The sequence below is a fragment of the Anabrus simplex genome, chromosome 1 (assembly GCF_040414725.1).
Source record: "Anabrus simplex isolate iqAnaSimp1 chromosome 1, ASM4041472v1, whole genome shotgun sequence".
NCBI lineage: Eukaryota > Metazoa > Arthropoda > Insecta > Orthoptera > Tettigoniidae > Anabrus > Anabrus simplex.
In genome coordinates, this window is record NC_090265.1 from 58,749,644 (window position 1) to 58,764,144 (window position 14,501).

General features: G+C 39.6%; 1 non-coding gene across 1 annotated transcript; it reads right to left on the bottom strand.

The window, feature by feature from the left end:
- Positions 1-12,966: 12,966 nt before the first annotated feature.
- On the bottom strand, positions 12,967-13,048 carry TRNAS-GCU (transfer RNA serine (anticodon GCU)). Its single transcript has one exon. It is a non-coding gene; the product is annotated as a tRNA-Ser (tRNA).
- Positions 13,049-14,501: the final 1,453 nt, after the last annotated feature.

Below are 14,501 nucleotides of genomic sequence, written 5' to 3' on the forward strand. Positions count from 1 at the left end.
GTATTCGATCTACCGTGGTTTCTAGTAGGTGGATTGTTACTTCGGTTACTATTATCGGTTTTTAATATTTATGAATTTGTAGAAAATGTAGTAAAACCGGACGTTTTAATCGGAAAAGAAAACTCGCCCTAACGCCGCTCTTAGCAACAAAAATGAGGACGCATACAGGGAAAGAGAACGTACGATGATCTTTACGAAAAGAAAGTAAGGCGCAGTTAATAACTAGTCCCGCACATGTCGGCGCCCGACCACTAAAATCTCGTGCCAAGATTGAACTACTGTCATGAATTCTTAAATAAATCGCCAACTGATTATTTATTTATTTATTTATTTATTTATTTATTTATTTATTTATTTACTTCTTTGCATCCTTAGCTGAGTGGTTTGCGACGGGACTTAGGTTCAAAGGGTCCTGCGTTCGATTAGCGGTCGGATGGGTATTTCGGCAGCGTTTAGTTAATTCCACTGGCTCGGGGACTGGGTGTTTGTGCTAGTCTTAACACCTTATCTCACAAGACACCACACTGCCAACCACCTCAGAAAAAAGCGATAGTGCATACATCCCTCCACATCCGGTTAGGGTCAGGAAGGGCATCCGACTATGAAGCAAAGCAAAATCCACACGTGCAACACAGTTCACACTTGCGATGTTATTTATATATTTATTATTATTATTATTATTATTATTATTATTATTATTATTATTATTATTATTATTAAATCCGTTTATCGTTTAGCATTGCTTTTTGCCCTGGACTCACCGAGGGATCTCACCTCTACCGCCTCAAGGGCAGTGTCCTGGAGCGTGAGACATTTGGCTGGGGATACAACTGTGTAGGAGGCCAAGTACCTCGCCCAGGCGTCCTCACCTGCTATACTGTAGTGTATGCTATGCTGTATGCCTTTTTGGAGAACGGGAAGATTGGAAGGGATAGGCACGGAAGGACAAAGAAGCAGCCATGGCCTTAAGTTAGGTACCATCCCGGCATTTGCCTGGAGAAGAAATGGGAAACCACGGAAAACCACTTTGAGGATGCCTGAGGTGGGAATCGAAGCCCCTCTACCCACTTCACCTCCCGAGAGTGAGTGGACCCTGCTCCAGTCCTCATACCACTTTTCAAATTTCGTGGCAGAGCCGGAAATCGAACACGGACCTCCGGGGGTGGCAGTTAATCACACTAACCACTACACCACAGAGGCGGAACATTTACATACTGCATTTGCTTATTTATTTATTTATTTATTTATTTATTTATTTATTTATTTATTTAAACATTTATCTATTTACTTATTTATTTATTTACTGATTTATTTATTTAATTATTTATTTATACGTTGCTGTAAAATTATGGTAGTCTATTAAATGTTGTATAAATAGAATTTCTGTCATTCTGCAAGATGGTCTTCTGATTGCTACTGTAGAGTCTTTTGCCACGAATAAAACACCCTTCTTTCAATAAAAAAGCATATTGCAGTTAGTATCGAAAAGTGACAGAAAATAAATAAGAGGTGGCTAAGTCAATGGTAAATTGTAATAAAAATAGAGAGACCAAAAAGCCATTCCTAAACCATGAATGAGGTGGGACTGTAGAGAGACGACGGAATAACAATGCAAACATCACATGCAAATCCCAAGAGCTACAGCATAAACCTGGCCATTTGCGGCTTTTCACATCCCCTCCCACGTCCAATACGTTTATACACTGCTGAACCTGCCTTATTTTCCTTTTGTGACAAAAAAAAAGAGTTTATAAATATCGCACCTATTATCTGTGTGTTTCAAAGTCACCAATATAGCAGAACTGCTATATATTATTACAAATATATTATCCCCCACTAATATCTTTAATTAAAAATACTATCGTATAACAAAGGAATAAACAGGATAAAAGCACTCAACAAAGGTTTTTTTAAAATCCAAAATAAACAGCCAGTCTAATCCTAGTTCACCCTAAATACAGTTTGTTGACCGAAGTACGATAAAAACAACCTCTCGATAATATAACATTATATTTTCAAAAGCGACAGATTCAATTGTTGATTGGCTCCATAGGATTTATAATCACAATTATAGTCACGTATTCAGTGAGGGCAGAGCACTCGCTATTGTTCACACGAACCCGGCTAACGTTTTATTTTCCACTTAACACTATTTTACGTCCAGTATTTATGCGCACAGTTCGATTCTAACACGGTTGAATTTGCAATAGTATGACATAGTGGGGAATACTACATAGCAGTTCGGAAAATGTCCATAATTAACATGAAAAACATATCAGGTTAAAAGTTAACTAAACACAACTAAGAAAGAGACTGGTGACCGTGATATTACCCCATCTGGGGATCAGTGATAAAGTAATGAAGTGGGTTCAAACACGCAGAGGTAGTCGAAATTTTGAAGGGCGTAAAGAAACTCATTCGAATGTTCATGTTGTACAATGGCGGCATGTAAAAGATCTCTGATGATTCATTTTTTGTTTGCTCGGCAACATTGGTTACGCTAAACGACTGGAGAAAATTTAAAAGCCTTTAATCCAAAAAATCGACTATAGATCTCCCAACAGATATCCGGCTTCTCCCTCATCTGGTGGAGTAAAGGTAATGTCTTAATTGATTCGCAGAGAGCCTGTATGTCGTCAAATTAAAATATATGCACATATTATTATTATTGTTATTATTATTATTATTATTATTATTATTATTATTATTATTATTATTATTATTATATTCGTTCACGGCCATTTGAGACCACGTTAAGCAACAATCACATATTACTGGAAGCCTTCTTTGCAGCCCAAAATCATTGCGTTCTTTCTCTAGCAACCTGTCTTCTTTCCTCTGTCCCTCCCCTATTTATTTTCTATTCGTCATAGAAGCCCCTGAAGCTGTCGATCACTGATTTATATTTTGTTCGGTTTAGTATGTCTTACCCATTGAATCGTCCGCCTCCGTTGCGTAACGGTTAGTGCTATTAGCTACCGCCCTCGGGGGCCCGGGCTCGATTCCCGGGTCTACAAGAAATTTAGGAATGGCAGAAGGGCTGGTATGTGGTTGAAATGGTCCACGTAGCTGACTTCCATTCGGGATGCCTGAAAGGAGCTGCACCACCTCTGGATGAGGACACGAATTTACTTTTACCGATTTAATCCAGACTGCCCAAGATCCTTCCTTACCACCCAGAACCATTTGTCGGAACTTTAGATCTAGCCTATAAGGTAAGGGTGTATTCTGCCCGAAGGCAGGTCCGAACCTCGGCAGAGGTGTACCTGAGCCGGAGTTTACGTACGGTAGGGTGGCCAGTTCCTTTCCGCTCCTCCATTCCCTTACCCACCCCCAACAGCGCGTGACAATCTATCCAAATCTTGACCACGCCCAATGTTGCTTAACTTCGGAGATCCCACGAGATCCGGTGTTTCAACACAGCTATGGCCATTGGCTTAGGTCCATTGCCATGTGTTTAAAAAATCTGTTTTTTCAGCCTCTTTTGTCCATTCTAAACAGATGTCCGTAAAATTTGAGTCTCCTTTTCTTCACTCGTTCAATCAATCATTCACTTTTTGCTACAATCCTCCTCTCCTTCCTCGTAACCTATAATGGCCATCCACGATTTTTGGACCCATTACATTGCGGAGGATCTTTTCCTCAAATTTCTTGGCTTCGCTTAGTCCCGAAACTCCTGTCATTCGCAGGCATTCACTAGCATATAGACACTCTGTTCTGATCACTGTATTGCAGTGTCCTAGTTTAGCTCGCCTTGAGGTGGCTTTCCTCTTGTATAAACCATGTGTCCTGCGAAAAGCAGCGGCAGTCTTCTCTCGCCTGGTGTAGTTGGCTCCTCTCTCGCTAGTTCTCAGCTGTACGATTTCTCGGAGGTACCTGAAGCCGTCAAACCCATTCTATCGTCTTCTTCTTCTTCTTTAGAATTTCTGATTTGTAGAGTACGATGAATCAACTTTGGTTACTTTTCATTGTGTTCGATTTTTGCTTCCAAATTTCCTTCATCCTCCGAGAGTGTGTCGTTCCTTCTCTTCTTGAGCCAACTTTCTTCTAGTTGTTGGTTTTGGTTTCTTCTGCTCCTGAAACGCTGCCTTTTGAAATGCTTCTCTAAAAAGTGTCCTGTTTTTGATTATATCTATTTAATTCCAGCATTTTTCATGTCTTTCTCAATTTCAATGAACCATGTGGGTTTAGATTTGTAACTATTTGGAGGGTTAAAGATGCGCTTGGTTAGTCCGTTGTCATCCATTCTGTAAACGTGTCCAAAAAATGTAGTCTTCTTTTCCCCATTACTTCGGTTAGTTTTTCAATTTTCAAATGTAACTCTCTGTTTGCTCTTAGCCTGTATTCTGCATTATTATTTCGTTTAGGGCCCAGTATTTTTCTCAAAATTCTTCTTTCTACCTTCTGTAGTTTTTCGAGATCTCCAGTTCTTGTTAATTTAAGTGTTTCTGCCACATTTAAATTTTCAAGTCTGAATTCTGTTTGGTATTGAATCAATTTTGTGTTCCAGGATTATTATTATTATTATTATTATTATTATTATTATTATTATTATTATTATTATTATTATTATTATTATTATTATTATTATTTCAATAGCGTATAAATCTAAGAGGACTAAATGTCAGGTTAGGAATACAAAACTGGAACAGTTAGATGATTTCAAGTATTTAGGATGTGTATCCTCCCAAGATGCTCGTAAAGTGAGATTGAATCAAGGTGCGGCAAAGCCATTGCAGCCAGCTCGCAGTTGCTATCAACAGTAGAATATTCTGTATAAAAGAAGTCAGCTCCAGGACGAAACTATCTTTACACCAGTCTGTTTTCAGACCAACCACGCTTTACGGGAGTGAAGATGGATGGATTCAGGATCTTATTCACAAGTTGGAAGTAAAAGTAGCGAAAATGATCGCTGGTATAAACAGCAGGGAACAATGGTAGGAGGGTGCTCGGAATGAGGAGATAAAGGCTAAGTTAGGAACGAACACGATGGATGAAGCTGTACTCACAAACCGGATTTGATGGTGAGGTCTTGTGAGGCAAATGGAGTAGGATAGGATACCTGGGAGGATAATGGACTTGGTCAAGAATGATAAGAGAGGAAGACCAGGACGACGATGGTTAGAGTCAGTTTCTAATGATTATAAATGTAAGAGATATGGAACTAAATGAGGCAACAGAGCTAGTTACAAATAGAAGATTGTGAAGGCGGCTAGTAAATTCACAGATGGTCCCAAACTGAAAGATGAAAGGTATAACTGTTTATAATGAAGATATATTATTTATTTATTTATTTATTTATTTATTTACTTATTTATTTATTTATTTATTTATTTATTTATTTATTTATTTATTTATTTATTTATTTATTTATTTATTTATTTATTTAATCCGTTTACCCTCCAGGGTTGATTTCTCCCCAGGAATCAGTGAGGGATCCCACCTCTACCGCCTAAAAGCTAGTGTTCTGAAGCGTGAGATACAGTATTTGGTCGGGGATGAAACTGAGGAGGAGAACCACTACCTCATTCAGGCGTCCTCACCTGGTATCCTACTGAAAGGGCGTTGGGGAGGGATGGGAAGATTGGAAGGGGAATAGGCAAAGAAGAGGGAAGGAAGCGGCCGTGACCTTAAGTTACGTACCATCCCGGCATTTGCCTGTAAGAGAAGTGCGAAACACCCAAAACCACTTCGAGGATGGCTGAGATTTGAAACGAACCTCCGTATTCTCAGTTGACCTCCCGAGGCTAAGTGAAACCCCGTTCCAGCCCTCGTACAGCTTTTCAAATTTCGTGGCAGAGCCGGGAATCGAGCCTGGGCCTCCCAGGTCCGCAAATAATCACACCGACCACTACACCACAGAAGTGGGTATTTTATTATTATTATTATTATTATTATTATTATTATTATTATTATTATTATTATTATTATTATTATTATTAGGGGCAAAAGATCTTTCTAGGTCGACGCCCGAACAAATAGCATTTTAAAACAAATTATTATTATTATTATTATTATTATTATTATTATTATTATTATTATTATTATTATTATTATTAATTTCTATGCTGACTTCATTAGGTTTGCGAGGACTAGAGAGTCCTTTTCCACTTTTTCTGCGGTTCTTCCCGTCGTTCTTTGATTGGTCACACTTATTCTTTCTCCTAATTAGAGTTAAGAAGTGTTTGGTGAGTAGATGTACTTCCCTTTTAAACAATAATCATCATCACCCACCAGACACCATCGTAAGGGTTGTAGCAGGTAGTAAGAGGGAAATCACGGCTGTGATGGAACTCGTGACATGATCTTATGATCGGAACTGATAAATTCCGATGAAGCGGTGCGTGCAGTTCAGCTAGAAACAATTTGAAATGTGCTCCTGTATATTGCTTGTGTGGTTGGTGCGGCTTGGTAGTGGTCGGGTATAGAGGCACGTTCGCCGGTCGTTCTTTCTATATTGTGGTGGCAAACCCGCGGGACGTGATGCAAGCAACGGCCGAATGTTTTACTATACTCGCTTCATTATTCCTTCTCCAGTCGATCATGATATCGACAACAGTAGGCAATCATCGATATGTCCCTCAGTTTTAAATATATGTTATACCACTTTCCTACGTTAAAAAGCGCATTTTTAATGTATAGTAGATACATGCCACAAGGGGATGCAATGGGACAAATTCCAATAAAGATTATTTATTTATTTATTTATTTATTTATTTATTTATTTATTTATTAATTTATTTATTTATTTATTTATTTACTTTGCACGCTTTCGTGGTAATGATATTCAATCAATAGTACAGATTTCAGGAAATCAAACTACAATAAACCTAAATTTACACTACATTTTACGCAGAATTTGAATCCATAAATTTCGGAACAATTCCAGTCGTTAAAATGACCACCGTCTTCTGCATGGTCTTATAGATGTTGGTGTTGACATCCAATTCATTCAGTCCTCCTTCTCCCTCCCCCTCCCCCCAGAGTTTTAGGTACAGCAGCTGCACTCGAAAGGATGGTTGGTACAATTATCACCTCTTCATAGTGCCATTAAAAAAATGGAAATGGTATTTGTTCGGGGCGTCGACCTATGAAGATCTTTTACCCCCACTTGCACCATATGTGAGGAACCTGCGTGTAATATGTAAATGGCGGAAGTGTAAAGTGTTAAATGTGAGGAAAGGAACGTTAAGGACGACACAAACACCCAGTCCCCACGCCAGTGATATTACTCATTTACAATTAAAAACCCCTGACCCAGCCGGGAAGCGAACCCGAGGCCGCCGCGCCGGGTAACAGGCGGACACGTTCCCTCCCTACACCGCGGGGCCGGACTTGATAGTGCCATAGTCTTTGAATATGTTCTGCTAGTGGTGTACACTTGTTGATTTTCGCGGTATACTTTTCATGGAGGTTCCCGGTGTTCGGGACAGCTACGTCGATCGGAACGGCACGTTTTATTCCTTCCCCTAATACCACTTTATCCAGTCTGTTGTGCATAGCCGTCTTATCAGTGATAATTTTTCGGTCCCAGTACATTTTAAGCTCGTCATTTTCTAGTACAGTCTGAGGGCTGTACTTAAATAGGGAAGTGTTTCATCAATTAGTCTGTATTTAATAGCAAGTTCTTGGTGCAAAATCTTGGCAATCGTGTCATAGCGTTCCTTTTACTCCCTTCCTGAGAATTATTATTATTATTATTATTATTATTATTATTATTATTATTATTATTATTATTATTATTATTATTATTATTATTATTACGGAGCCTCCGTGGCTCAGACGGCAGCGCGTCGGCCTCTCACCGCTGGATACCGTGGTTCAAATCCCGGTGACTCCATGTGAGATTTGTGCTGGACAAAGCGGAGGCGAGACAGGTTTTTCTCCGGGTACTCCGGTTTTCCCTGTCATATTTCATTCCAGCAACACTCTCCATTATCATTTCATAGCATTTATCACTCATTAATAAATCACCTTGGGAGTGGCGACCCCATTGTAATAACACCCTATATATGTTTCATTCATTACATCCCTGACCCAATCAATTACTGGAAAACAGGTATTATTATGTATTATTATTATTATTATTATTATTATTATTATTATTATTACTATTATTATTATTATTATTAGTATTATTATTAGTATTATTATTATTATGATTATTATTTCGATCTTCACATCACTAGACATCTGTGAAGGGATTTTATTTAATCACTAGCTTACGTGCCTGTGCTTCGCAAGGGAATTTTACATTGTATACAGAACACTTGCTTCACATTTTCTTTCGCTACGTGGCCCGCTTAAGAGATAGTGTGACACTAAAACGCAGTAAAACAATTTTTTCTGGAATAATGTTAAAATTATGAAGGAAATACTTACAATTTTTTTTCTTCTAGGAAATAGAATTGAATCATGGAAATCAAAAACCATGTAACTCCACGTTTTCTCATGTTCGGCGTTATGATGGAAAAATATTGAAAAGCGTAGCGTAGCTATCCATGTATAGGATATAACACCCAAATCCAAAGGTAACTAGTCAGCTATAAGCTGTTTATTGTTTCGTGGAAATCACAAACCAATTTATTCCATGGAGTTAGCGAGTTTCTCTTTTCCATAAATATTCTACCGGTAGTTGGGAGCAGTAACGAATGCCAACAAAAGAGAATGGCACTAATACCATAACTTTCGACTTCCAGCGAAATATCCCTGTTCTCGTCAAAAACGTTTGTGTGAATTCTACCTGAGGCAGGTGTGGGTGGACAACTTTGATGTACGTGGGATATCAAGCAATAAACAAGTAACGTGTGTGTACAGTGAAGTAGACAGCCACAAATGTGTTCTGATACTTGCAATTTGTTAAGACACTGTGGACATCACATAACACCCAATTAGAGGCACATATAGCTTTTTTAAAAATCCTACCCTACTATCGTTGTTTTGATATTCATACTTTGTTTATATTAGGGTAGTCCTGCAATTTAAAAATATCATGATGATTTAATGGGAAAGAGCCATAAAATAGTTTGTTGCCCCTCCTGTAAAATTTGGTTTACTAGAGTTAGAGGGTTTTTGATTTCCATTATTCAAATTTAAATACACTCGCTGACTCCATTGTTTAGTAGGATTAACCGTTTAGGCAGGCCATTCACCTCTGAGGCTCCCAGACGTACATTTTCCTTTAATTTGCATCAAATTCTATTTCCTTGCAATGCTCCTTTAGGGATACACTGTAATGGTAATTAGCCTATATGTAAACCAATGGATTCCAGTTGTACGTTTTCCAAACTTGAGCAACGTCCCCCGGGTAGTTTTTACCTGAAACAAACCAAGTCAAAGAGACCAAGGATAGAGCATACGCCAAAATACAGCAAAACATTTTTTTCTCGAAAACTGTTAGAGATACGAAGCAAATTCATATAAACTATTTTCTGGTAAATCGAATTTCAAGTACACTTGGTGCACTCAACTGTTCAATAGGACTAATCGTGTAAGCAGCGTATTCAATTATAAGGGGCCCAAGCGTACGTTTTCATCTGACTTGCTTCACATTTTCTTTCGCCTCATAGCTCTTAAAATATAGCGCGATAATAAGTAGCCTGTGTGTTAACCAAAGGTGCCAGCTATAAAGCTGCTAAATTTGAGCTTCATCAGTCAAGTAAATTTTACGTGGGGGGAAACAGACTTGCAAACGTACAAACGTTGAGATTCAATATTGCTACCATGTTTTCCTTCAACCACGGTTGTCGCAGGAACCCTTTGATATTTCGGGATGATACATAGTCTATGAAATCCGGATTGATATTATTAAAGCCTGGAATTTTAGGCAGAAATAGATATGCAAACTTATTGAGGGGAGAAACAAGTATATTCTAACCCGTACAACGGTTATGTTATGAGGGTTGTTTAAACATTAGGGATATGGCCTATCCGAACCCCTAGAATTTATGTTACTCTGACTACATAATGGAAGAGCAGGCTAGTCGACATTTCCTAATAGAGAAATTAGTTTCCATTCTAAACTATTACTGCCTTATTAGAGGCCGGGCTCTAGATTAGTGATGGGATAATGGAATACTTTTAATAAACGAATAACTTCCATCCAATTATTTAAATAATCAAATAAATAATCGAATAAAATAATCGAATGAGTTTCAAATATCATTCAGTTGTATCGCATAGAATATTGCGATGCGTCATAAATCAACTTCTCGGTTCAATGTGTCGGATGGATAATCGATTGAAATAAGCGAATAGATGAACTCTTATGAAAAATAGAAATACGCCCTTTTCCAAACGTATCTCCAAATGTTGAAACCAAGTGAGTAAATCAACTGTCAAACATCACTTTTCATTCGATTTTTTAAAATCATTCATTATTCAGTTCCCTCATTCATTCGAATGCAGTTCCGAATGAATAATCGAAAAAATAATCGAATGGAAAAATTCACTATTCGAGTGTCTCATTGATCTGAATGGAGTTTTGGGTGGCTCTCAAAAAATAATCGAATATAAAAAATATTCACTATTCGATTGCTTCATTCATTCGAATGGAGTTTTGAGTGAATAATCGAAAAACTAATCGGATGGAACAAATATTCACTATTCGATTGCCTCAATCATTCGAATGAAATGAAATGTATGGCTTTTAGTGCCGGGATATCCCAGGACGGGTTCGGCTCGCCAGGTGCAGGTCTTTCTATTTGAAGCCCGTAGGCGACCTGTGCGTCGTGATGAGGATGAAATGATGACGAAAAAACCACACACATCCAGCCCCCGGGCCACTGGAATTAACCAATGACGGTTAAAATCCCCGACCCGGCCGGGAATCGAATCCGGGACCCTCTAAGCCGAAGGCCAGTACGCTGACCATTCAGCCAACGAGTCGGACATCCATTCGAATGGATAATTGAAAAATAATCGAATGGGAAACATAATGGAATGATCGAATAAGCGATTATTTTGTATTCGATTATCCCATCACTAGTCTAAATATTATCCTTCAAATGGTGAAAGACATTTCAAATTCGGTTCATTAGTTTCTGAGATTACCCATTACAAATAAACAAACTCATAGCCTCTCTTTACGTACAGTATAGATGCAGCATATTATCTTCATGTAAACAATTCATTATTATTGTACCGGGCGGTACACCTACATGTCGCTTATTTAAAATTTGCGCCAGTTGAAACTCCTCTGCTGGAGGAAGTCTGAACTTTATCTACGGTATTAATTTTCTACCTTCTCAGAAGATGTCACTACCTGGAAATTTTGGAGTTTTTGAACTGTGTCATTTTCGACGTATTTTTGTTTTGCTTGTAATAAAAAGTGTGAACTTTCTCTTCTAGAGGACACTACTGAAGATCAACAATGGTGCACCCTAGTGTGAAGTGAAAGAACTGTTTTTTTTTGGAGAAAATTTAATTTCAAAAGTTTGTTCTTTGCTAAATTTCCTTCAGTCATTGTTTAAGTTGGCAATATTAACCCTTTCTTTCCCCTTCTTTTGAATTTAGCCAATCCCGAATTTCTTGAATTAATTTTCCACCAATTATGTGTTTCTTCTTCATATTGTGTAGGGGTTTTCTTGGTTAGCCAATAAAGTTTTTGTGGGAGGGTGTTCTCATTCCCCAAACGCCTCGAACTTTCCGCGAGAGTATATAAACTGCTGATTTTAGGGTCTCCGGGCCACTTCTGTTCCATCTTGTCGTGTGTAAAGTACATAGCAGGGGGCGGGAAGCGCCTCTTTCTTCGGCGGCAGTCAACATCCAGGTAATGGCCGATTAATTACTTCTTTTCTTGCTTGCTCAGCAGTTTAACTCTCGGGGCGGGTCCGAAGTTTTTCCATTATGTAACCTTCCTTAAAATGTAAAGAAACTTGTATCTATTCCGTCTTTTAAACTGCATATCGGGATAGAGAGTGCTTAACCCTCTCGAGCTCCCAATCATTTGGTTTGAGGTGAACTTATTTGTCTCAACCTAATCTTCGTTAACGTAAAGCAAATTGTTCTTTTCTTAAATCACCTCTTTAGTATGGGATTAGCCCTTGTATTAACGGCCTAGTGCCAAGTAGGTTTTAAACAAAGTGTATTAGGAGTGCAGATCGCCTCCTCTCAAATTGTTATTTTAGAGGTCATGTAATTACCCCTTTTCATTTAATAGACCTCATTAGGTTGGGTATGTTACCCCTGTGTCTATGTCCTGAGAGGACAACTTGAAGGTGGAGTTTGGTGTGGCCTTTGAGAGGCTTAAAGTTTGAGAGCGTGTGGCTCTTTCTTGAAAATTAAGTGTTGTATGCCTCGAGGAGGCCTTTCTGTGTAATTTGGGGCAAGTGCTCTTGAACATGAATGGGGTTTTCTGCCCCTCTGGTAAAACTTATTTTGGAGTAAATTTGGGCTAATTGCCCTAGAAGTGTGAAGTCGGGGCGCGAAGCCCAAATCCAGTAAATATTGTAACTATATTTTGTGGACTTGCTACTCTGTACCTGCCGTACTTGTTATTTCTTAATTTTGAAAAGAAAATATAACCTTGTTAAATTTTTAAATTAATTTTACTTTCGTAGCTTGAGACCTGTTCACCACCCCGCACCTTCTTTCACCTTTAACTACCACGGAAATCTCCGTAACAATTATTATTATTATTATTATTTCTAGTATTTTCTCAATTATTTTGACTCCACACTACATGAGGATCTGGATCTCAACTTTAACGTCACGGTGCCCTTTTCCAGTTGCACTCATTTTTGCCAGTAGTCTCCTATGATCTATCATTCTATCCTATCAAATGCCTTAGATAGGTCAATCGCGATACAGTCCATTTGACCTCCTCAATCCAAGATATCTGCTATATCTTGCCGGAATCCTTATATTCAAGGCCTGATTCAATTTCAGCCGTTGTAATTTGTTTCAATTATTCTTAATACACAACTCTACTACACTTTCCTGATGCATTCAGAACTTCAAAATTTCCGACGAGGATGGGATTCGAACCCACGCGTGCAGAGCACATTGGATCAGCAGTCCAACGCCTTAACCACTCGGCCACCTCGTCACATTAACCATACTTCAGGGACTTACAGGTCTAAGCTTGCATTCGGGCGATAGTGGATTTGAACTTAACTGTCGGCAGCCCTGAATATGATTTTTGGAAGTTTCCCATTTTCACACCCGGCAAATGCTGCGACTGTACCTCAAGGCCACGGCCGCTTCTTTCCCGATCCTAGCCCTTTCCTATGCACACGGGATATACGAATTTGGACGCATTAGGACGCAAGTGGTAGTGGTAATGGTGGTGGTGATTACTGTTTTAAGAGGAAGTACAAGAAGGCGACCACACTCTATCAGCACTAATAAGAGGATAAATGGAAGAGAACAGACTGTTGGAAAGATAAGGGCAAGGGCAGCGAATGGCGTGAAAATGAAAAACTTCCTAGGCCTCGCAAATCTAATACCGTTTGTTAGGAAGAGTGTAGTGGTGTAGTGGTTAGTGTGATTACCTGCCACCCCGGAAGCCCGGGTTCGATTCCGGGCCCTACCACGAAATTTGAAAAGTGGTACGAGGGCTGGAACGGGTTCCACTCAGCCTCGGGGGGTCAACTGAGTAGAGGTGGGTTCGATTCCCACCTCAGCCATCCTGGAAGTGGTTTTCCGTGGTTTCCCACTTCTCCTCCAGGCAAATGCCGGGATGGTACCTAACTTAAGGCCACGGCCTCTTCCTTCCCTCTTCCTTGTCTATACATTCCAATCTTACCATCCCCTCGCAAGGCCCCTGTTCAGCATAGCAGGTGAGGCCGCCTGGGCGAGGTACTGGTCATTCTCCACAGTTGTATTCCCCGACCCAAAGTCTCACGCTCCAGGACACTGCCCTTGAGGCGGTAGAGGTGGGATCCTTCGCTGAGTCCGAGGGAAAAACCGACCCTGGATGTTAAACAGATTAAGAAGAGGAAGAAGAAGAAGAAAAACCACACTGTTGCTTGTTCTTTATACAATACCTTCCACTTACTTATCTGGTAAATGAATGTTCATGAATTAACAGGAACGAGCACAATGAAATGTTCATTCTTTTCTGGTGTTCGCACTTCCTTTATTTGCCGCGTCTTCAGTTGCGGTCTACGGTAAAGTAATTTCAACTTGTAGTAGCCTATGCCCGTCTCGGTGGATGAATGGTTATCATGCCAGCCTTTGGTCCAAGGGGCCCCGGTTTGATTCCCGGCCGGGTCAGGGATTTTAGCCTCAATCGCTACTTTTGGCGGCTCGGGGGCTGTGTGTGTGTATCGTTTTCAGCGTTAGAATTTATAACAGCTAGGTGCAGTGGTGCCAACTTTGTGTGGAAAGGCGATTTTTGCACCCTCTCAAACTATCTTTGGGGAGCGGAGTGCCATTTGCTCCCCAAACAATTATCCTCCTAGATCAGGGCCTCTCAGGGTGCATGTGCCGGTGCATTACGCGGTTCAAGGTGCATAAGAAGACTTCTCTAGGTTGACGAGTGTGCAAACCCCCCACTC